This window comes from Gambusia affinis, linkage group LG08 (assembly GCF_019740435.1).
Source record: "Gambusia affinis linkage group LG08, SWU_Gaff_1.0, whole genome shotgun sequence".
Lineage (NCBI taxonomy): Eukaryota > Metazoa > Chordata > Actinopteri > Cyprinodontiformes > Poeciliidae > Gambusia > Gambusia affinis.
Window position 1 is genome coordinate 30,297,371 of NC_057875.1, and position 22,504 is coordinate 30,319,874.

Consider the following 22,504-nt stretch of genomic DNA (forward strand, 5'->3'; position numbering starts at 1 on the left):
TTTCATTAAGTTTCTTTCTATTTTGATGATTTAGAAATAGGTGTCATTCAATACCTTCAGTCTAAATGTGATTAACATGTTCAGTTTGCTGCTCAGTTCAGTTACTGTCACTCACCAAATTCTGTACATTTTCTTTCTACTGTTGTATATCTGGCTAAAGCCATTAGAGCCACTTCACTTCTGTTTAGGCCCATTGTCTTTTTCCAACCTACAACTGATCCCAAATTCCATTACTAGACTCCACACCCACACATCGTTCACTCCCATATCACCACATGATTTAAGTCAAACTTGAAAACATTTTAGAAGTCAACAACAAATTCCCTTTGTTTCAAAACCTCCAACTTATGTTCATGAATTTAGTCTCCAACGACCTTCTGGTCAAGGTCTTGAATTTTCATGCACTAAACTAAAGACATAAGGGAAGTGTGCTGTTTAAATGCTGAATGTTTAGATGCTCCATATTTGTTCTATTTGGCTCTATATTGAACAGTTTAATGAAACCCATTTAGATTTGGAATACTTTGTGAAAATGTTGCACATTATTGTGACAGTCTGTCTCCTTGCTCAGACAACCTAGTAGCCTGCAGCTCTAAAAGTATAGCTGGTGGAGTATATAGAATCTGAAGACAGCAGACTACTGACTCAGCAGATTGCTGATGACTTCTGAGTCGCAGACATCTCTAACCACATCAACTTAAAAACCCTGAGAAAACTAGAGTAGACAAAAAAGCTAATTCCAAGAGGTCCTAAAACATATCACAAGAACACAATTCAAGGAAAATACAGTTAAGAACAAAAAGCTATGTTTTTCATCTGCATGTATTTTCTTAATCTCTATACTGGCTGTGTTGTTGCTGTGCTAATTAAATGATAGGACATGTGAACGTTGCCCCAGCTCGGATTCCAGCGGTTTACCACACATATGTACAACCACAAGAGAAATCCACTTCTCTGTCTGTTAAATATACACATGGATTTCATCTCTTTTGACTGGTAATGCTTTTCATGATGCATAAATACTCATCAAAACATGCTTTGTTATTTTACCATCATAACTTTAACATGTGTTTTTATTTACTCCTTTGGACTCAAGATGAAACTGGAGAGGTACAGAAAGATTGTCGTGATCTGTGTTTTTTGTGTTTATTCTGAGTTCTTCAGTGTCTCCGTGTTCTCCTGTCTCCCCTTGATTAGTTCCCAGGTGTGTCTCGTTCCCTGATTACCTCCTGTGTATTGAGTGTCACCTGTGTGTCTGTGTCTTTGTCGGGTCCTTGTCTGAGATGTCTGAGATGTCGTTTTGTCCTGCGTATACCCTGGGCTACCAGTGCTGAGCCTTGTTGTCCGCTCTGCTGTGCTGACAGGTGTTTGGACTGTTTTTGGTTTGTTGTACCGCTTCTTTCATCATTACATCATCATCATTTTTCATCTCTACCTGGTTTCTCAGCGCTTGCCGCCACTCACTGCAATTCTTGACACTTATGGTTTACAAACATTATTTTAAAATAGCATTATAAATGCAGGTCTTCCTTAACAGTGTGCCTAAGTGTAATCTAAATTATTTGCACATTTCCACTGATTGAATGAGATCAATCCACTGATGTGCCTCCAAAGTGATGTAGACACATCACTGTGTGGTCAGGGTAGGCAGGTGAGGCAATACCTCAGCTGTAAACCTCATAAGTACAATATCACACTAAAATGGATTGTGTTTAAAACAGCTTAAACTCAACATAATCTTCATTGAACAAAGCTGATGACTCAATAAATCTTCAAGAAATTCTTTGACAGCCTGTTGAAGGCAAGCAAAATCCACTAGGTCCATGTTTGGTGATGTTTTCCTCTTGCCTCACCTTTTTTGCGACAGACCTAGACATCATATTGCACAGCAGCAACGTCCTCATTAATATTTATATTAACGAGGACTTGATTAGTGTCATGATGGGATCCAGTTTCTTCACCCACATGTAGAACAACCTCTGTTCTCATCATTTAACTGAGAACAGAAATCAGTCAAATGATGTTTATTTAGACAATATGACAAGATGGGTTGAGTGAGTATGATCCCTGGGACAGACTCACGGAGTCGTCTGCGCACTAAGGGACAGCAAAATGAGACCGGTCTTACTTGTAGCGATGATAATCTCCGTCAGGGAGAGGTGAGACTGCAGGTTCAGGGCTTTGGTCACTTTGTGTGTGTCTTAGAGGAGATCCAGGTTCCAGGAGGAGGCTCAGTTGAGCGGGTTCCAGTGAAGATGTGGAGGCTGCGGTTAAGGGCGGACAGGTAAGTTCAGGCGTGGAGGGAGACACGACTGCAAGCCAGAGAATTCAGGAACTGCTTGTGATCAAACTGAGGAGGTGATGGTGGGACTCGGGCAACCAGTGGGTATCGATCCGTGGCGTCACGAGGGGAGAGAATCCAGAAAGCCAGAACAAGGCCTTCACAAGGAGGATCCACGTGGTCATGAGGAAACACCTGAGAGAGGAAGGCAACAAGAGAGATTACTCAGAGTCACTTCTCGAAACAAACACAGAGATAGTGATGGGTCCGGCAACACAGATGGGTCGGCGCATGTGTCAAGCCCAGAGACCAAATCCCGTGTCGGTGCGCGTATTGCTTTCAGCAAGTCACATTACCGATACAGGAACTGTTTTGAAATGACACTGATGCACCAAACTGTGTTTATAAGGAAGCGAATCTGTCAACGGGATGCATTTGCCAAAATAATTCTTGATACTTTACGGTACAGCGTCAACTATGGAGCCTCAAGACAAATGAAAGATTTCGTAGTTTGGGACCATTTTGATTTTACATCATAAAATAAGGTATTGGTTATCACTTTGTTGTTGTTTTATCCAGTTCTTTTCAGTTTCTACTCGATATATCTGAATCCAAATTCAGCTGAAATTGACTCTTAGTTTACTTTCATATTATGTTCTGCAGGTTAAGTATTGCATACATTTCTCCTTTTAAATTATACATTTCATAATTGTATTCCTCCCGACCCCATTAGGGAAAAAGGGTGTACAGAAAATGGATGGATGGATAATTTTATTCTTAAATTACACTCCATAAATAAAAATCTTTAGACAGAAAAAAAGAAAATAAAGACAACCCCACTATAAATAAATAAAAAATACATTTCCAGCAAAACACATTCATAAAGATCTACATACAAAATAAATATAAAAGAAAAAAATTAAATTGATATGAACAATATACAGTGTCACTAAAATCTCTTTTCTTTAAATGAATCCACCTCCTCACTGCTGAGGCATTATAGGGCATCAGAATGAAGTCCCAGATACACCCAGGATAAACTCAGGTACACAGCCATTCTACAAATTACTTAGTTGCTTTTAATAAATTATTTCATATAATTCTGTTTACTTTATTTTTTTCTACAGCAGGAGAAGTTGTGTTAAAAAAAATGGAACAGACTAAATTTAAAATGTTGGAAAAACATATTTTTTTCAATGAAACTGTGAAAAAAGAAAAAAAAAAACAAGTCCACAAACATCCTCATTCCAAACACGTTCACTTTCATTTTCATCACTTGGTACATGTTCACATTATTTATTGACTGTATCAAAGAATATCAACATATATTTTAAATTTAACTGAAGATATGACTTAATACAGTATATAACATACAATAAACTAGAAAATTTCTGAAGAAATTTAAATGGGCCCTGCCAAAGTGTGCCCGTCGGTCTGGACCCGGCGTTCCGACGCTGAAAGTTAGCGTCGACGCCATAGAAAGCTGCAGCACGATTGACGGCATGAGGAGAATCCTGTGATTCTCCTCATGAGCTAAAATTAGCCAAAATGCTAAAGTTTTGGCTAAATGTTAGCATTAGCCAAGATGCATTTTGGCTAATATTAGCCAAAATACTAATTTTAGCATTTAGCTAAATTGCATTTAACATTTTAGCTAAATGCTAACGTAAGCCAAAATGCTAACGTAAGCCTAAATGCTATCAGTAGCATGAGATGAGGGCCATCACTAGGATGTTGTCCATGATTAACTTACTCAATTCAGTATACTAAACATGGCTAATAAGTAAGAAAATAGGTAATAGCTTATGTAAGCTAACATGCTAACAAACTGCCTAAGTTTTTAAGCTTAGGCAGTTTGTTAGCATTAACTACAAACTAATGCTAACAAGTCACAAGGAAAGTCACAAGCATCTTCACTAACATGGACATTGTTACGGAAAATTATTATTTTGGAGTGCTTAATACAGCTAATCTGACCCCCAGATGTAAAGGTTATAATGAACAGTCTGATTTTGAACAAATTTCTTAATTTTAAACAGGCTTGTGTAAAGGATTTGAAACTAAAACTACTCTATCGGTAAATATTTAGAAGTAGGTCAAATCTGTGATCTCTCTGTGAAGTTCCTCCTGCTGTGTTATCAGAGGTCAGGAGGCCATAAAATTAGTATTGCCTGTGAAACAGAACTCGGTTGGGTTCACAGAACATCAAAGTTTTTTTTTAATCACATCTGGTATGGTTTAAACTAAAATGCAACATAGAATGTTGAGATCATTAACATTTTTCTAAGTATTAATAGCAAGTTTATAATTAAAGTGCATTATCTAAGTTTAGAATGGTGAATGCTGAATGTATTTGAAAATTGTTCAGGATGTATGTGATAAGCCAAAGATTCAAATCTTTGGAGAGGCTCAATGCAAAACTAGGTTTCTGAAGATAATCTTTCCTTAAACTAAATTACTTGATTTGGCCGGGAGGCACTCCGAATTTCACAGGTATCTGTGAAGTCTTGTTGTATGCTTTTATTTGCCCAAATGGCCTTAGAGCCCAGGAGACCAGGATGCAGCTGCTTGCTCCATTGTTCTTCCAGAGAGCAAATGGCCTTTGATCTTTGGCGTGAAATTAGGGGAAGTTCTAAGTTTTATTGGCGTCCAAGGTAGCGTCTGATTGGTCATACAGAGCTACACCTCAATTGAATACATTAAAAGTTAGGAAACACCTCCACTATAAGAGATCGAACACAGTGATAATAATTCAGATTGCTGGTATATTTCTGCCATTTTGGCATCAGCCTTCTCCAAAGACATGTCTTTGCCTTTTCTTTCTCTGTCATTGTCCCTTTGTCTTTTAATTTTTGTCTCAGGTAACGAATGTATGTCTCTGTAACTCTGCAGTTTTCTTGTTAATTCATACGCTTCCTGTGTGGAATTAAACGCTGTAACTCTGTGACGTCATCACGCATGTTGCTCCTGATTGGCACACACTCCTCGCTGGAAGGACCTGGGAAATAGGAAGAAATAGAGAGCCAAGCTTTTTCCAAATTAAGCTAACATAGTAAATTTCTTCCTTCAACAACATGCACCATTCAGAATGATAAAGTAAGTGTATCAGCTAAAAATAGCCAAAATGTTAATGTTAGCATGAATGCTGTCAGTAGCATGTCGGGCATCACTAGCGTGTTGTCTGTACTTTACTTACTCCATTCAGCATACTAAACATGGCTAATAAGTCAGAAATATAGGTAATAGCTTATTTAAGCTAAAAGGCTAATGCTAAGAAAATGCTCAGAAAAAAAGATAATGCAGAATAATATTATTGCACCACCTGCACACAAGTAGTTCTAAATTGCAGCTCCTCCTCTGTTTCCACTGATTCTCCACCTTAGAACTACAGTGATGCGTATTTGTAGTCCTAAGCAGCCTTGAGCTGTTGCTATGGTAATTAACTGTCATGACTCATCTGCCAGCTGGGAGTGAGTCATGCAGGCAGAGAAGTCTCTGTTAGAGGCAGAAAATCCTGTCGCATCACATTGACAGAAAACCATAAATCCTAGAGAAATTGAGAAAACATTTTACCGGAGTAGACATGCATATCAATGTCATGACCAAGCTTCATTTGTGGCCGTGAGGCCGATTTAAAAAATGATTTGGGTTGGAAATGGCACTCAGTTTCTTCACTGTAAGGCAGGGGTGTCAAACTGCAGTCCTCGAGGGCCGCTGTCCTGCAACTTTTAGATGTGCCTCCGCTGCACCACACCTGAATAGAATAATTAGGTCATTAGCAAGGCTTTGGAGAACTGGTCTACACAAGGAGGAGGTAATTAAGCCATTTCATTCCAGTGTTTTGTACCTGTGGCACATCTAAAAACTGCAGGACAGCGGCCCTTGAGGACTGGAGCTTGACACCCCTGCTGTAAGGCGTGGTGCCTCCACTCTAGTTTCCCAAAAAATAAAAAAACTTTGGGTCGCTTAGAGACAATTTATGGACAAACTGTAAATGGTATCAATGTGCTGTCTTCACTTTAGAAGCGAAGAGGGACGTATCTACAAAATTAAATTTAAATGGCATTTCTAAGTGAATGTATGACGACACAGGAAGACCTCAAAAATAGGGTATTTTTAGAATTTGGCCACGTACACAACAATGGAGCAGCTGGTGAGGTCCTTAGTGTTCTCGGGGCCGTTTTTTACTTTTTTGTCACCATGTTAACTTAGAATCCCACTAAAAATAATAGCACCCCTCCCGGGATCAACAATGACTTAAATCTTATTGTGTAGACTAGGTCATTAAATCAGTCTGTCAACTACGTTGCCTGTAGGGATTTTTAATGTCCAGCGGGTGTCAGTATTCAATGACGCAGTATTGACATAGTATCAAAACAGTTTTGCTATGGGTCGAAACGATACACGAGACCTCATTTACCCATCACTACACAGAGAGTTAACTCAGGGGGGCTCAGAGTACCATTACTGGCAAACACGCAGGCGACAAAGTGCTGGCAGTCTGCTCATCTTGAGCTCCAAGAATAATGAGATGATGAAACACAGGCGAGCTGAACCGTGGGCATGCCCCTCCAGGACAGCAGCCTCTGAAGCCATCTGGTGGATGAAGGGTGAAGCAGCAGGCGAACAGGGAAAAACAGAAAAACCCACAAAAAAGACCAAAAATCCCTGTTCCCAACAGTTAATATAGTCCTGTCGAGGACTATATTACTTAATTAATATAATATAATAAAATAATCCTGGACAACGATGGCTGACTTTTCTCACTATATTTTGCACACTCACAAAAACAAATTTAGCAAGTCAGGGTTTTTAAAAATAATCAGCCAGAAAATTGTAATCGGTGCACTGTTGCTTTCTTTTTAAAATTGCAATCTTTCTGTAGCGCAGTTGATTACTGTAATCAATGTAAAGACCATTAATACAAACAAAATAGATTTAGTAGTTATTAAAGAAATACTTAAACATTTTGAATATGTCTACATATTCCACGGAACATTCTTAAGGAAGAAAAACTTGACAATGTTCTCTATTCATCCTCTGTGTACTGTTTTTATCCTTTTTCATTTCTATCTTTCTCTGTTATTATCAGGTTTATTTCCTTACCAAGCTAAGATTGACAGGATGAGTATTTCTCCTCAGAAATCCATGTCTAAAGATAATGATGGAATGATAACTAAGACAAATTATTAAATTTGAACTAAATATCTCTAAAATGTATGTTTGAAATTTTTGTATGTTTTGTAGGTTTTTCACCTCTTCATTGTTCACTGGTGTAAGTAAAATTGTGAGTGAAATTCTTAAGTCTCATCAAGTCCTCCTTTTTCAAGTGTTGGAAGCCATGAAGTTAAAGAATACTTGACAGATTGATTGATATAATTTGGACTGAAATGGCTCACCATAGAAGAGCACCTGCTGCTTTTTTTTGCCTAACAGGCTCAGCAGCACTGCCCCATGCCAATGTACAACAGTATTTTCTGCCCCACTTTGCACATTTTCACTGCACATTTATGGCCATCAGGGCCTATCAGAAAGCCAACATACACACATTAAATGTATTAGACTGTGGAACAACAACATGTGTAGCAAATGTGTAATTATCTATCTGTCAGGTGTGTGTTTTTTCTGTTTATTTCGAGTTTTCTGCGCTTCTGAGCCTCCGTGTTGTCCTGTCTCCCTTTGATTAGTTCCCAGGTGTCTCGTCCCCTGATTACTTCATGTCTATTTAGTGTCATCTGTGTCTCTGTCGGATTCTCGTCGCACTTGGTGTCCTGTCCCCGGTAGTCCGTGTTGTCATTAAAATCATCATTTGCACTCCAACCTGGGTTTCTCAGTGTCTGCCTCACCTCCACCATCGCACACCGTGACACCATCCATCCATCCATCCATCCATCCATCCATCCATCCATCCATCCATCCATCCATCCATCCATCCATCCATCCATCCATCCATCCATCCATCCATCCATCCATCCATCCATCCATCCATCCATCCATCCATCCATCCATCCATCCATCCATCCATCCATCCATCCATCCATCCATCCATCCATCCATCCATCCATCCATCCATCCATCCATCCATCCATCCATCCATCCATCCATCCATCCATCCATCCATCCATCCATCCATCCATCCATCCATCCATCCATCCATCCATCCATCCATCCATCCATCCATCCATCCATCCATCCATCCATCCATCCATCCATCCATCCATCCATCCATCCATCCATCCATCCATCCATCCATCCATCCATCCATCCATCAATCCATCCATCCATCCATCCATCCATCCATCCATCCATCCATCCATCCATCCATCCATCCATCCATCCATCCATCCATCCATCCATCCATCCATCCATCCATCCATCCATCCATCCATCCATCCATCCATCCATCCATCCATCCATCCATCCATCCATCCATCCATCCATCCATCCATCCATCCATCCATCCATCCATCCATCCATCCATCCATCCATCCATCCATCCATCCATCCATCCATCCATCCATCCATCCATCCATCCATCCATCCATCCATCCATCCATCCATCCATCCATCCATCCATCCATCCATCCATCCATCCATCCATCCATCCATCCATCCATCCATCCATCCATCCATCCATCCATCCATCCATCCATCCATCCATCCATCCATCCATCCATCCATCCATCCATCCATCCATCCATCCATCCATCCATCCATCCATCCATCCATCCATCCATCCATCCATCCATCCATCCATCCATCCATCCATCCATCCATCCATCCATCCATCCATCCATCCATCCATCCATCCATCCATCCATCCATCCATCCATCCATCCATCCATCCATCCATCCATCCATCCATCCATCCATCCATCCATCCATCCATCCATCCATCCATCCAGATATGAGCATGTTGCAGTTGCTTGCTTCATTCACTGTGTAACATATGTTGCCAGAGGAGAGGGACAGCACAACACTGTAGTAGACAGCTCCTGTTGCACTTTGACTTACATTGTTATTCATGTTAAAACAAAGTCAGGTGAAAAAAATCCAGAACTAATTCATCAAGCCCACATCACATTATCTCAGTCAACAAAAAGTAAGTGGAGAGGAAAAGGAGACCAAAGGAGAGGGTTTCTTTTCTACAGGGTATAGGTTTGGTTTTCACTTCCCCCACAAATGAAAGCCTTTCTAGAGTACCCTCCTGCCCCCCTTCATGAAAACCTCAGCAGATCTGGCTGAGAGTTAACACTGAACATATGTACAGTGGCATGAAAATGCCTTGGCTCAGACAGAACAGACTGTGGCCTTCTTTGTAATAATGTATTAAGTTGCCCAGGGAAAAAAGAGCCTGTTCCATATCTGTATATATTCAATGTTTAAGATACCATATGTATGATTTTGATTAAAAATAAGCAATTTTTTATCTGAAAATTGTGATGAATAGCTCTTGGATGGCAATAGTCAACAGTGTCTTGCATTTTGTTGCACAATGAAACCCAATCTTTTGTGCACCGTATTCCTCCCGCCTAACGCCTAAGCAAACATTTTCAAGCCTGGCTAACAATTCTCAATTGGCTTTTGGTCTTTAATAATGTTGAATTTACTTTGATGTAAATCATCCATTGTTTACATCTGTCTGTCAGGTCCTGGGTTGTTTCCAGCTGTTTTGGGGATTTGAATTATTGATTCTAGATTCTAGTTTGGTGTTCCTTAGTCTCTTTCTTTAATTAGATCAGATTTTTTTCTGTTTCATCTTTGTTCAGTTCTTCTTACTGTTTGTATATTTATTTCTTCCTTCTGTCTAGTTATTCTTTGTTACTCTTAGATTTGTTTTACTCTTAGTTTCCCTTTGGGAGGCCGTTTCCTGGACCTGGGGATATAGAGTGTAAACAGCTGAAACACAGAGTTCTTTTGAATCAAGGCTAAAAACACCCATTTAGAGTTGGCTTTAATTAAAAATAACAGGGAACAATGAGTAATTCTAGTCTCGATCACAACTTTTTATTACTTCTTTTCATTTAGCCACTTTTGCCAATGTAATGATTCTGTTTTGCTTTCTTTGTTTATTGTTATATTTTTATTATTGGAACACCCTTGTTGCTGAAATGTGACACACAAACATGATTTGACTTGACTTCATCTCACTGTAGTGTAAATGCATTTTTTTGGATTTGTAATGGAAAGTGTTTTTGGAAATGGTTTCTGTGTAAATAGGTTGTTACAATATTATTACACCAGTTCTGTCAAGGGGAATATTAGATATCTATTTGTTATTGCGCCACATCCCCCCCCCCCTCCTTCTCTCTCTACTCTCTCACTCTCTACTTCCTCTTCTGAGAGGGGAGATGTGGTACCAGCTCTCCATCTAACGGGTTAATCGAGTTTCCTAAATCTGCTGAGATTTACCCTGTCCAGAACTGAAGTAAAGTCTGTTTAAGCTGGCATCGAGAAACGATTCACCTGGTTTCTGACGACCTCCATCCAGGTGTCCCACCCTTCTTCCCCCTGTGAATTAGCCAGACTGATCAGCCTGCAGCCAACTAGTTTCACAGAGCTCACCTGTTAACGGTCGCTCGTTCTCTTTTATTACAATTTGCTCTTGTTACTGAACCAGGTAGGTTTTAGTGACTCGGGCGAGTCCCAAGGATGATGTTTTAAATTTGGGCTATCAGGAACCAATAAACATTTTCCACCTCTTCCTCTCCAGAATCGAACATCATAGCTATTTTACAACCATCAAAGAACTTTAAGGTGACTCATTAATTGAATGTCCACAACATCTTTTAAATTTTCTTTATGCTAAATATTTTATTAGTAAGGCAATTTTGCAAGGGTCAGTACAGCTTAATTCAGTAGCAGAAATAATCAAATAAGAAAAATCAATCATCTAATCTATCTTTCCCTAATGCTGACACTGCAAACTAAAAAGGGAACCTTTGAGAGAGACGGACAGTTTGGCTTTTCAAACCCCAGACCTGGCCTGATGATGAAGGAGGTGTTGCAGCAGTAGGAGGATGTTGGTCGACGAAGGCAGGGATCTCTGTAGGCCTGATGAGCTTTCTTCTCCTCATGGATGGTGAGGTCACACAGGACTTGGGTGCTGGCAGGAAGGAAGGCATCAGTTCTTCTTCTTTGTCTTTGTCTTTGCCTTTACCTTGGTCTTCATCTTCGTCTTTGGGGTCTGAACCCAGCTGATGAGAGAAGTGCAATTTGAAGCCACATGTTTCGGGGCTGACGGGTTGGTCCCCATGAACAGGACAGTCTTCGGCTCTGTGGCCCCGGCTCTTCTTCAGCTGCAGAGTTCTTTGTCCATCTCGATCTTGACTCGAAGCTGCCTGGAGGATCCAACCAAAGTTTCCTCTTTTGCACCCACCTTTTATAGGGTTCATCCACCCTTTTGATTCATTTGGATTGGCTAACACTGTTGCTGTGCTTATTTCATTGGCTACCTGCTTGGACAGATGATCTCATATCCATCACTGTCTTAGAGACATTGTGTCCTGATGTCTGTGTTAATGTCTCAGGTTGCTTAACAACCTGTTTCCAAATAAGGCGTTGACCATCTCTGCTCTCCTGTTAGTTCCCCTTTTCCCCTTAACCTTTCACCTACTATCCACCTCCAACACATCAGTGATCTTTAATTGCAGTTACACCTTTTACACCATTTCAAGTTCAGAGTAAAAATCACATTTATAACTTCTTTCACTTCTCTGATTTATCATTCATTTATAATGTTATAATAACCATAATTTATCAGTTACTCTTATTATAAGCTTAATGTGAGTTATTACAAATGTTTTCTGTAAAGAAACCAAGAATAATCCATGATTCTTATTATTTAATATCAAAGTTACAGTTACTTGTTTTACTTGTAAGAGTTCCCACTAATGTAAGTGTAAGTGTAAGTATTATTACAAGTAAACAAATATTAATATAAGTATTTTACTTTGAATCTTATCCAATTACTCACAATGTTTAGATTTCTTTCTTTAAAACTTTCATGCTTTGAGATAAGTAATAGTCTGAACTATTTTTATAAATCTGCAGGCTGGAAACTTACTTCCTCTTTTTCCAGGAAACCTGCTTTTCCTGTTTCATGACTCTCTCTGTCTTGACTATGATTTCTTATGATTAAATAGAAAAAAGTAAAATTAAAGCAAAGTTTGCAGGAGACAGAAACGACACACACGACCAAATTCATTTTATTGACTTTTAAGTCTAATGTTGGGTCTAGATTTCACTTGAGTGATTAATTTTAAAGATAACTTTATTTATTGTTACTGTTAAACTAAAATCTCCAGCATGGGGAAGAGGGATGATCTCGGATTTTCTTGACATATTGTAAGCTTGTAGAAACATACCAAAAATATTACGTCATAGCATTTAAAAGGGAATTTTATTAGAAAGAAAATCTTTGCCTCATTGTTCTAGAAAAAAAATCACTGCAAACTAATCTAAATCAGAAACAGTTTAATTTATTGTGATGTTATGCTTTCTTTTTAGAAAGAGTATGTATATATGGAGTTTTGGCTGTAACTTTTCAATTAACATACGTTAAGATGCATCAAAAACAATAATCTGTGAACTATGAAAGCCAGGCTGGGTTTCATAGTTCAGTTTCAGTCAAATTTGAATTGTGACTACCTTACCTATCCAACCACTACACACACACACACACAACACACACACACACTTCTTTAAATGCTAAAGAAATACGTCCGAAATGTTCATCTTTAAACAATATCTAATCTCTCTTTCTAACACTGCTTTTTTCTCCAAATCCAACTCAAAATAAATGGAAAATTTTGTTCCTTGATTCGAATTAAAGCATGAGCTAATCCTGGTGCACCATGGGATCTGTGTTTCCATTAGCATGTTTGAAGAGGCAAAGACAGTAATGTGTTGAGTGACCTGACCTTTTTTCAGTGTCATTGAGGTTTGTATAAACCAACAAATCATCCGTCCATTCTCACTGAAGGGTTCCCAGATTTCTAGAGCCGTCATGTTATTGTTTCCGATGCCATCTCCACCCAACAACCTACATTAACTCTGAACTTAATGACCCAGAGGAGTTCTACAGAGTTGTTCTGTTGATGTGGGATCTGGATCTGAAGGTTGGCTGGAGTCAGCAGACTAACTCTGAGGTGCCTGGACAGAAGCCATGCTGGAGTTATCCTGACATAACACCATTAGTTTCCTTTGTGAAACTTTAAGGGCTGAATGTGTATGTCCCTTCACTGAATCTTAAAGGCAACTCTGTTTCATTTTTGTCCCACAGCTTATTAAAGGGATCCAAGATTAGTTAGAAAAATAGACCTTGTTTGGGAAATATTTCTTTTATGATGATGTAAAAAAATACCATAATAGTAGTGTAGGTTATTTAATTCTGATAAATTTTAAGAACATTTATTTATTTATATTGGTTTGGGTGGTGGTCCAGGTCAGATGGCAGTTGCAGAGAGGCAAAGGGGGGAAATATTCTCATCTAAGCCTAAGTCAGAAACAAAACCTATTGTCTGCTATTTCTGTGGTCAAGAGGGTCATATAAAACCAGAGTGCCCATTGAGAAAAGCCAAATCAGCATATTTTTGCACTGTACCAAGGCCAGTGTTTCCAGAAGACCAATTTCAGGGTAAGAAACAAGTCATGGAGGTTAGAGTAAATGGAAAGCCAGCCATTGCTCTGTTAGATACGGGAAGTGTACAGACCTTAGTCCACCCTTCTATGCTGAAAAATCAATGCTATTTAGGGGGCCCAGGTCTTGATATTTCCTGTGTGCATGGTGATCATAAAACTTACCCCACTGCTGCAGTCTATTTAGAGGTGGCAAACCAAACTTATCTTTTAAGTGTTGGTGTAGTGGAAGGTCTTGCCTATAAAGTTATTTTGGGTCAGGATATTCCAGTTTTACCAGAACTGATTCAGGCCTGTAAGCCAGTGTATGTTGTAACCAGATCACAAACACGAGCTAAACAGTTAACTGGGGATGAGGATTCTAAGCTTTTACCTGAGGTTGTGGAGACAGGCCAGCACATAAACTCTGAGACTGCTGATGAGGTAAATCCTCTGCGAGAACTGCCCTACTTTAATTTTAATATCCCTTTTGAGAGTGTGGTTAAAGTGAGGAAAAGCAAACAACAAAGAAGGCTTCATAAAATGGCAGGCACGGTTAGGCAAACATCATTGGGATTGCCAGATCTTGATAGGGACATTGTGGGTTCACAAATTGACTTCAAGAGGTTACAACAGTCTGATGAGTCACTGAAGGTTCTTTTTGATCAAGCAATTCCTATCACTGAGGGAGAAATTGGTAAACATCCTTGTGGGGGGGATTATATCCTTAGAGATGGGTTGCTTTACCTTCATGGGGGGAAAAACAAGATCTGAGAAGCTGGTGGTTCCACAAAGTCTAAGGGAACAAGTGCTAAATTAGGGTCATGGTGCTCCCTGGGCAGGACATTTCGGTTTTAAAAAGACCTATGACAGGATTTATGCCAGGTTTTATTGGCCAGGTCTCTTTAATCAAATAAAAGAGTACTGCCAATCATGTGCAGTGTGTGAGCTGTCAGGAGGAAAAAATGTCCCAAAATATCCACTGCAGTCATTACCTATTATTGATGTTCCTTTCAGCAGAATAGGTATGGATATTGTGGGACCACTTGAACGGACCCAGGCAGGAAATCGGTTTATCCTGGTAGTATGCGATTATAGCACTCGCTATCCAGAGGGTTTTCCCCTTAGAGACATAACAGCTAAACAGATAGCACATGCTTTACTCCAGTTGTTCTCTAGGGTGGGGATTCCATCAGAGGTACTTACTGACCAAGGTACTAACTTTCTGTCAAACAATCTTAAGCAGGTCTACAGATTGTTGGGCATAAAGTGTATTCGGACCACCCCCTACCACCCACAGACTGATGGGCTGGTGGAGAGGTACAACAGGACATTAAAGAGTATGCTGAAGAAGTTTATCTCTGTCAATGGCAAGGATTGGGATAAGTGGTTACCCTATCTTCTGTTTGCTTATCGTGAAGTCCCGCAGGCGTCCATTGGCTTTTCGCCATTTGAACGTCTTTATGGCAGGCAGCTGAGGGTTCCTCTGGATGTTCTTCAAGAGTCCTGGGTAGGCAAGAAGGATCAATCAAACAATGTCATCAGCTACATTCTAAATATGAGATAGAAGATGGAAGAGACAACCAACCTCGTCAGAAGGCACCTGGAGAAGGTTCAACAGCAGCAACAGACCTGGTATGATAAAACGGCCAGATGCAGATCCTTCAAACCAAGTCAGAAGGTTCTCTTATTACTTCCAACATCTGACAATAAACTTTTAGCAAAATGGCAGGGACCATACACTGTTGTAAAGAAGCTAAGTGCTACCACCTATGAGATTGAAATGCCTGAGAGAAGAAACACAAAGCAAACCTTTCACATCAATCTGCTTAAGGAGTGGAAATCCCGGGCTCCGCCCCTTAGTCAGCAGTGCTTTGTGTGTGCTGTGGAAGAGGAAGATGATGATGAGGGTCAGTTGCCGACTGTAAAAGACTCTGTTATTTCTCTTGACCTCTCTCATCTTACCCTCACCCAGCAACACGAGTTGAAGACCATTATTCCTTCAGATCTCTTCAAAGAACAACCAGGTTCAACAGACTTGGTGGAACATGATATTCGTCTGAAGACCAGTGTCCCTATCCGGCAACGAATGTATCGTATCCCAGAGAAGATGTCTCCTGTGTTAAAGGAGGAAATCGAGGTCATGTTGAAGCGTGGTGTGATTGAACCATCCACCAGTGAATGGAGCAACCCGGTGGTTTTGGTTATCAAGAAGGATGGGAGCATCCGTTTTTGCATTGACATGCATTAGAAAGGTAAATGCTCAATCATACTTTGATGCCTACCCATTACCAAGGTTGGATGATCTCATTGAATGTGTTGGCCAGGCTAAATATATAAGTACTTTAGATCTTTGCAAGAGATACTGGCAGGTTCCTCTAGCAGATGCTGCTAAGCCTCTGACTGCCTTCAGGACCCCGCAGGGATTATAGCAATTTACAAAGATGCCTTTTGGACTCCATGGCGCACCCACCACATTTCAAAGACTGATGAATAAGGTACTGTCAGGTATGGAGTCATTTACTGCAGCTTACCTTGACGTTGTCATTTACAGCAACTCATGACAAGAACACCTGATTCATCTGAGACGGGTGCTGCAGACCATTAAGCAAGCCGGCCTGACTATTCATCCCAAGAAATGTTCATTGGCAAAGAAGGAGCTCCAGTATTTAGGCCATATCCTGGGTGGAGGAGTCATGAAGCCAGTGAAAGACAAGGTAGAGGCAATCAAACCAGCAGAGAGACCAACAACCAGAAGACAAGTCAGGTCCTTTTTGGGCCTGGTAGGTTGGTACAGTCGATTTATCAGGAACCTTTCTGCTAGAGCAGCTCCTCTTTCTGACCTCACTGGGACATCAAAAATAAAAATTATGTGGGAGAAGCACAGGAGAAGGCCTTCCAGGATTTGAAGCAGGCACTGTGTCAAGAACCTGTGCTCCAGAGACCAAACTTCACTTTACCCTTCACTGTTCAGACTGATGCTTCTGCAAGGAGGATTGGTGGGGTTCTTTTGCAGGGAGAAGAGAAGAAACCAGTTGCCTACATTAGTAGGAAGTTGTTTCCGCGAGACCAGATATTCGGCAGTGGAATTGGAGTGTCTGGCTATCAAATGGACAATTGACTCTCTCAGATATTATCTTCTGGGGCGAGAGTTCACTCTTGAGACTGACCATCGGGCACTGAAATGGTTGGAAGCCATGAAAGACACGAACAGTCGCATAACACGATGGTTCCTGTCTCTCCAACCTTATCGGTTTAAGATAGGCTACATTCCAGGAAAAGAGTTGCACAGTTGCAGACTTTTTGTCTCGCTGTGAACAGCGAGTCTCCTGAAGGGGAGGGAAGTGTGAGGGATTTATTCCTCCTTAACAGGTGGTGTTGTTTTTTGTACCGTTTGTCTTATTTTTTGTTTGGGCCCAGCTTGTTTTTGTTTTGTTAAATTGTTGGTTGTAATTTTGTGTGCATTTGTTTCGGGATATTGTTTAACACCAAGGTTTTTTCTTTCCTACCTGGTAAGGTAATTGTCTCCGCCCCTTAATCAGTTCAGGCACTGTTTTAAAAGCCAGGTGTATGGAATTAGGGGAGTTGGCTCCCTCCTATTGTCTGAAATGTTTGTGAGGCTGTGGATTGTAAAGAGATGTCCAAAGAATTATATATAAAAAGACAATTTAGAGCTCTAGGATGGCTGGACGTTGTATTTTTTTCATCTCAAACTTACAATGCCCACCATACTTTACTAGACCCCTGCCTGGCTAAGCGTTGCTTGATTTCATTTTTAGAAACAATTACAATTGGAGGAAAAAAACAAACAAAAAAAAACAAACAAAAAAAAAATCGCTTAATTTAATTTATTTATTTTTATCTTAAAGCCAGATTGCAAGTGTCTTGTTCCCTTGTGGAGCAGATTTATTTCTAAAAGATTTATAGGTTTATAGATAATACATTTAAAGTTGGGAGCGGTCCAATCACCCTGGTGTTGCCTCCCGCGCTGCTTTATCTCTGAAGTTACCTCAGTATATTGTAAACAACATATTCAATGGATCATTCGTATCTTCCATTTGCTGTAATAAATTCTTCCTCTCTAAAATTGTCTTTTCTCTTCCTTTTTTCCCTTCTTTACTAATATTTTCAGAACTATGAATTTTAACAAAAGTATTTACCAACATTTTTGTCTTTTCTCTGTCAGTAGTTGCTGTTATTTCTCCATCATTTAATATTGGATTTCCACTCACTCTTTTAATCCCATTCATCCTTTTAATTGTTGTCCATACCTTAGAAATATCCGTCTCCCTCCCTACTGAATTACAAAAACTCCTCCAATAATTTCTTTTTGCATTTTTAACAATTCTTCGTACATTTGCTTGTAATTTCTTGTATTCATTCAGATTCTGAAAGTTGTGATTTCTTTTTAAGAATTTGAAAGCTTTATTTTGTTTCTTGAGAACCTCAGTACATTCTGATGTCCACCAGGGCACCAACCTTCTTTCTCTTCCCCCACCTTTCTTCCTTGTAGCCTGATTAGCTGCTTCTAATACAGCATTACATATAGAAAAATTCAAATCAACAATACTACTACTCATATCCACTTTTAATATTTTTATTTCACTACTGTTCCAAAAATGTTTCCCAATCTGCAGACCTAAAACACCATTTATTTATTCATTTTATGAAATACCTCTCTATATTTAACTTCATTTCAATCATAATAGGATAATGGTCACTTCCTATAGTTGTTTTATTGATTACTTGCCATAAACAAACACCTGCTATAGAATTTGAAACTAATATTAAATCCATTACTGACTCTGTATTATCTCTAAAATTCATTCTAGTTCTACTTCCATCATTTAGACATACCAAATTTTTAACATCCATTATTTCTTCTACGATATCCCCATTTTGATCATTATTATGACTCCATAATGAGCTTTGCCCATTAAAGTTCCCACACCATATAACTTTACCATCTAAATATTCCCCAAGTTCCTTCATTAAATCTATTGAAAGTCTTTTACATGGATTATAGAAATTAATTATTTTAAATTGCCTATTTACTGTACAAATTTCAATAATATATTCTAACTCTCTTCCTTTAACCAATAATCTAAATTTAATTCCCTGTTTTATGAATATTATACATCTTCCTCCAGATCCTCCCTCCCTGTCTCATCTATGCACCAAAAATCTGGAACAAACTTCCAGAAAATTGTAAAACAGCTGAAACACTGACTTCCTTTAAATCTCAACTAAAAACCCACTTGTTTAGAGTTGTATTTGAAACGTAATCAATTGCAAATTTATTGACGGAATCTGACTTGATGTTGTGTTTTTATTGCTGATTCTATGTTGCATTGTGTTTTTGTGTTTGATTTGATGTAAATACTTTGAAATACCTTGCTGCTGAAATGTGCTATACTAATAAAATTTGATTTGATTTTTGATTCTAATGCTTTCATATCCTTTTATAACAAAATCAAGATTTGGTTTAAGCCAAGTTTCCTGAATTCATATAATATCAAGATCTTCTTTAAATTCTCTAACAAATCCTTTAAACTCTTGTCCATTTGCAATAAAGCTTCTAGCGTTCCATTGTAAGATGAAAGCTTCCAAGATGAACTCAGTTTTTGTCTTCCTGTCCTTCAGCCTTTCCTTCTGCCTCTAGTCTCTTATTTGTGTGCCCCCAAGATGTATCCTTTATACCCAAAAACTCTCCAATTATTTTGATTTTTTTCTGTTTTTTGCTTAACTTGATCTGTACAATTAATTACATATGCAATGAACGAAAGAATCTTTTCAACTGTTAGCAGTTTCAGTTCCACTCTGTCTTTGTTCTGGTGTTGGATTAGGGTGAACTTTTCCAATCACATCTTTTGGCTTCACTCTTTTAGCAGCTTCTGCAAAACTTATATTACATTTGACTTTAACTTGTTCGATTTCCATTGCTTTTCTCCTGACCTCACATCCTCAATAGGTCACCCTGTGCTGCCCTCCACAATTACAACTTTCCTTCCCATTTTTACATTCATCATAATTATGCTCTCCTCCACACTTTGGACATCTTTGTTTTCCCCTACATGCTGCTGCGATGTGTCCATATCTCTGACATTTATAACACCTGAGAGGAGGAGGGATTTGTGGCCTTACAGGAAAGCACATACATCTTAAAATATTTAAGATTTTCTTACACTTATCAACCACTTTTTGAATATGTATGTTCCATTTTAGTTTTTCATCAAACCATATTCCTAAAAATTTTATACACTTTACTTGTTCTAATTCTTGATTATATAATTTTAATTTTATTTCCTTGTTTATTTTTTTTGTGAATATCATTACTTTTGTTTTTTCAACTGAAAACTTAAATCCCCATTGCAACGCCCATTTTTCTATTTCAATAATAACTTTTTGTACTTTCTTTACAATATGATCTACATTTTTCCCTCTTTTCCAGACCGCTCCATCATCTGCAAATAATGAACATCCTATTTCTTTTCCAATACCATTAAACCATTAAATACCATTAAACTCCCCCAGACGAAGGAGTCCGTAAAAAGCCAGAAGGAAGGAGCTTGAGAGGAGAGACTTGAGGTAGGGAGAGTAGGAGCTGGAGCTAATCGTGACGAGCAAGTCCCTTAAAATAGGGAGAGTAATAGGTTTGCGGTCGTCGGGGAATGCTGGACGCTGGGAAGCGAATCCTTTCAACAGGAGCTTAATTACGGGATTGGAAAAAAGACTAATCGAAGGAGTAGGCTGATGGAGTTGATTAAAGAAATTAATTCCGGCAAGGAGGCTGCGGATGTAAGAGTGCTTACAACCTGAATTCATGAAACAGTGGGTCAAAAAGGCAACAACGGTGTTTATCCGGACCGGAAAGATGGGTATCCTGAGGGATAAACAAAACCTATTACATTTTTTCCATGCGAATGAGTAGGATTTGAGCATGGAAGGAGCTAAGCCGCTTTTTATATACACTTTAGCGGTTCGGAGCAAAGATTGCAGAGAAGGAAAATTAAGTTCAGGACTAGGTCTTCGAAGGAGGGAATGGGAGTCGGGAGGAGGTCGGCTGACGGGCAGAGGTGACGGAAGACCTGAAGATGAAGACGAGAGAGAGCATCGGCGATAGTATTAGAGTGGCCTGGAACGTGGCGCGCTGATAGGATGAAACTGTTAGTAACGGATTGCCAGGTGATGCGGCGTAGGAAAGGCATGATGGAACTGGAGGAGGAGCGACCTTTATTAATGGCATGCACCACGGCGACATTGTCGCAGAACGCCACTATGCGCTTGCGTTCCCACAAGCTCCCCCAAAGACGACAAGCCACTGCGATGGGGATAATTTCGTAATAGGCTGACGACTCGTGCCGTGGAGTAGAAGGGGGCCATATTTCTGCGAACCATTTGCCCTGGAAAAATCCTCCGAACCCTGCGGATGGGGCTGCATCAGTATAGAATTGGATGGAATCGGCGGGGAGAGTTGCATCGTCATAGAAAAACGAAATGCCATTCCAGCTGTCGAGCAGTCGGGACCAAAAAGAGAGGTCGGAGCGACACCCGTCGTCCAGCGAGACTTGATCGATCAATGAAGGGACAGAGTTTGCTAAATCCAGGAGCCGGGAAATGAAGGAACGCCCTTGGGGAATTATCCGCATGGCGAAGTTGAGATGGCCGAGCAAAGAGAGAAGCTCGCGTTTAGAAAGAACGGAGGATAAAAGGTGGGACTGGGAAATTTCACCGATGCGAACTAGCTTATCAGTCGGTAGCGAGGCCTGCATCTTCTCGGTGTCTAGGGAGATACCGAGAAATTCTAACTTTTTTGTCGGACCGGCGGTTTTCTCCTCGGAAATGGGGACGCCGACGCGATTAAAAAGATTCTTGAGTTTCTGGAGGGAATGGGATGTTTGGAGAGGGGGATCGATAAGAAGGAAGTCGTCGAGGAGGTGTAGCACTGAGGGGAGTTTGACGATGTTGAGCAGTATCCAACAAAGGGCCTCGGATAGCATGTTAAAGAGACATGGGCTGCTCCTGCAACCAAACGTAAGGCGAACGAAAAAGTAAAATTTAGCGTCCCACTTAGCACCTAAAAGGTGCCACTGGGATGGATGCACTGGCAAGATCTTAAAAGCATCAGTGACGTCGGCTTTGGCCAGCCATGCACCATGCCCAGCGGATTTAATCAGTGAGATGGCGTGATCAACCGTGGCGTAATAGAGTGAAAAAGGAGGTTTAGGGATGAGACTATTGATGCTAGGGTGAGGACTGGAATGCGGCGCGGAGAGGTCTAGAATTAGACGTTTTTTACCGGAATATTTCCGGGTTGCGATGCCAAGAGGATTAGCACGAAAAAGGGGGAAAGGGTGGGACACGATGGGGCCGATAACATACTTTTTGGAGACCTCTTTCGCTAACAGCTGAGAAACTATGGAGGGTTCCTGAAGAGCTGATTGGAGGTTAGGGATGACGAGGGGAGAAGCGAGAAATGAGGGGACGCCTGTCATGAAACCCTGAGAGAGGCCGGTGATAAGGAAATTAACGAATGTACGATCGGGGTGACGTAGCAAAAGAGTAGCCAGTTCGGAAACAAAAATGGGAGTGGAGAGGTGATGG